General features: G+C 36.6%; 1 non-coding gene across 1 annotated transcript; it reads right to left on the bottom strand.

Annotated features, from left to right (window-relative positions):
* Positions 1 to 1,346: 1,346 nt before the first annotated feature.
* On the bottom strand, positions 1,347 to 1,450 carry LOC127745917 (small nucleolar RNA R71). Its single transcript, XR_008007540.1, has one exon. It is a non-coding gene; the product is annotated as a small nucleolar RNA R71 (small nucleolar RNA).
* Positions 1,451 to 3,575: the final 2,125 nt, after the last annotated feature.

Raw genomic sequence — 3,575 nt, forward strand, 5'->3', positions numbered from 1 at the left:
GTCAAAATTTCAATTTTAAAAATCTTATCTTTTCAAAATCTTTTTCAAAAATTATATCTTTTTCAATTTTTTTCTATTTTTCGAAAATTTCAAAAATCTTCTTTTAAAAAAATATTTTCAAAATCTTTTTCTTATCTTTATATCAAATTTTCGAAAATTAGCTAACAATTAATGTGATTGGTTCAAAAAAATGAAGTTTGTTACTTTCTTGTTAAGAAAGGTTCAATCTTTAAGTTCTAGAATCTTATCTTGTAGTTTCTTGTTAGTTAAGTCTATTTTAAAATTAAATCTTTTTATCTTTTATCTTATCTTTTTCAAAAAATTTATCTTTTTCAAAATTTGATTTCAAAATATCTTATCTAACTTCTTATCTTCTTATCTTTTTCGAATTTGATTTCAAATCTTTTTCAATCAAGTAACTAACTTTTGTTGTTTGTTTCTTATCTTTTTCAAAACCACCTAACTACCTTTCCCTCTTCAATTTTCGAAATATCTCTCTCTTTTTCAAAAATCATTTTTAATTAATTAATTGTTTTAAATTTTAATTTCAATTATATTTTATCTTTAATTTTCAAAAAATACTAACCCCTTTTTCAAAATTATTTTAGAAATTCTCCCTCTCTTTTCTTATTCTATTTAATTATTTATTTACTAATACTTCTCTTCACCTCTCTTCATCTAAAAATCCGAACTCATTATATCCCTTGTGTTTGGATTCTTCTCCCCTTTCTTCTTCTACTAACATAAGGGAATCTCTATACTGTGACATATAGGATTCCTCTTTCTTTTCTTGTTTTCTTCTCTTTCATATGAGCAGGAACAGGAAAAAAAGCACTCTTGTTGAAATTGATCCAGAACCTGAAAGGACTCTGAAGAGAAAATTAAGAGAAACTAAATTACAACAATCCAGGAACAACCTTTCAGAAATTTTCGAACAAGAGAAGGAGATGGCAGCCGAACCCAATAATGATAATGCAAGAAGGATGCTTGGTGACTTTACCAAGCCCACGTCAAAATTTGACGGAAAAAGCATCTCCATTCCTGCCATTGGAGCCAATAATTTTGAGCTTAAGCCTCAATTAGTTGCCTTAATGCAACAAAACTGCAAGTTCTATGGACTTCCATCTGAAGATCCTTATCAGTTTTTAACTGAGTTCTTACAGATTTGTGAGACTATAAAGACGAATGGAGTAGATCCTGAAGTCTACAGACTCATGTTTTTCCCTTTTGCAGTAAGAGACAGAGCTAGAATATGGTTGGATTCACAACCTAAGGATAGCCTGGACTCATGGGATAAGCTGGTCATGACTTTCTTGGATAAATTCTTTCCTCCTCAAAAGCTGAGCAAGCTTAGAGTGGATGTTCAGACCTTCAAACAAAAAGATGGTGAATCCCTCTATGAAGCTTGGGAAAGATATAAGCAGTTGACCAAAAGGTGTCCATTTGACATGTTTTCAGAATGGATCATATTAGATATATTCTATTATGGTCTATCTGAATTTTCAAAAATGTCATTGGACCATTCTACAGGTAGATCCATTCACCTAAAGAAAACGCCTGCAGAAGCTCAAGAACTAATTGACATGGTTGCAAATAACCAATTCATGTACACTTTTGAGAAGAATTCCGTGAATAATGGGACGCCTCAGAGGAAGGGAGTTCTTGAAATTGATGCTCTGAATGCCATATTGGCTTAGAACAAAGTGTTGACTCAGCAAGTCAACATGATCTCTCAAAGTCTGAATGGATGGCAAAATGCATCCAACAGTACTAAAGAGGCAGCTTCTGAAGAAGCTTATGATCCTGAGATCCCTGCAATAGCAGAGGTAAAATACATGGGTGAACCTTATGGAAACACCTATAATTCATCATGGAGAAATCATCCAAATTTCTCATTGAAGGATCAACAAAAGCCTCAACAAGGCTTTAACAATGGTGGACGCAATAGGCTGAGCCATAGCAAGCCTTTTCCATCATCTTCTCAGCAACAGACAGAGAATTCTGATCAAAACACTTCAAATGTAGCCAATCTAGTCTCTGATCTGTCAAAGGCCACTTTCAGTTTCATGAGTGAAACAAGATCCTCCATTAGAAATCTGGAGGCACAAGTGGGCCAGCTGAGTAAGAAAGTCATTGAAACTCCTCCCAATATTCCCCCAAGCAATACAGAAGAGAATCCAAGAGGAGAGTGCAAGGCCATTGATTTAATCAATATGGCCGAATGCACAAGGGAGGAGGAGGACAAAAATCCTAGTGAGGAGGACCTCCTGGGACGTCTCTCAAGCAAGAGGGAGTTTCCTATTAAGGATCCAAAGGAATCTGAGGCTCAAATAGAGACCATAGAGATTCCATTAAATCTCCTTCTGCCATTCATGAGCTCTGAAGACTATTCTTCCTCAGAAGAGGATGAAGATGTGACTGGAGAGCAGGTTGCTCAATATTTAGGAGCTATCATGAAGCTGAATGCCAAGTTGTTTGGTAATGAGACTTGGGAAAGTGAACCTCCCTTGCTGAATGCCAAGTTGTTTGGTAATGAGACTTGGGAAAGTGAACCTCCCTTGCTCATTAATGAACTGGATACCTGGATTCAGCAAATTTTACCTCAAAAGAAACAAGATCCTGGCAAATTCTTAATACCTTGTACCATAGGCACATTGACCTTTGAAAAAGCTCTATGTGATCTGGGGTCAGGGATAAATCTTATGCCACTCTCTGTAATGAAGAAGCTGGGGATCATTGAGGTACAACCTGCCTTGTTCTCATTACAATTGGCAGACAAGTCATTGAGACAAGTTTATGGAATAGTAGAGGATGTGTTAGTAAAGGTTGAAGGCCTTTACATCCCTGTTGATTTCATAATCTTAGACACTAGGAAGGAAAAGGAAGAGTGTATCATCCTTGGAAGACCTTTCCTAGCCACAGCAGGAGCTGTGATAGATATCAACAGAGGTGAATTAGTCCTTCAATTGAATGGGGACTACCTTGTATTTAAGGCATATGGCCATCCCTCTATGATAAAGGAGAGTAAGCATGAAGAGCTTCTCTCAGTTCAGAGTCAAGAAGAGCCCCCACAATCAAACTCTAAGTTTGGTGTTGGGAGGCGACAACCAACCACTAAGTTTGGTGTTAAGACCCCATATCCAAACTCTAAGTTTGGTGTTGGGACTATACAACATTGACCTGATCACCTTTGTGGCTCCATGAGAGCACAATGTCAAGCTATTGACATTAAAGAAGCGCTTGTTAGGAGGCAACCCAATTTTATTTATCTAATTTTTATTTTATTTTATTTTATTGTTATTTTGTGTTTTATTAGGTACATGATCATGAGGAGTCATGAAAAAAATATAAAAATTAAAAACAAAATCAAAAACAGCAGAAGAAAAATCACACCCTGGAGGGAGGACAGACTGGCGTTCAACGCCAGTGAGGAGCATCTGGCTGGTGTTCAACGCCAGAACAGAGCATGAATCTGGTGCTGAACGCCAGAAACAAGCAACATTCTGGCATTTGAACGCCAGGAATGTGCCTTGAGGAAAGCTGGCGCTGAACTCTAGTAACAAGCATGAAACTGG

The sequence above is a fragment of the Arachis duranensis genome, chromosome 3 (assembly GCF_000817695.3).
Source record: "Arachis duranensis cultivar V14167 chromosome 3, aradu.V14167.gnm2.J7QH, whole genome shotgun sequence".
Lineage (NCBI taxonomy): Eukaryota > Viridiplantae > Streptophyta > Magnoliopsida > Fabales > Fabaceae > Arachis > Arachis duranensis.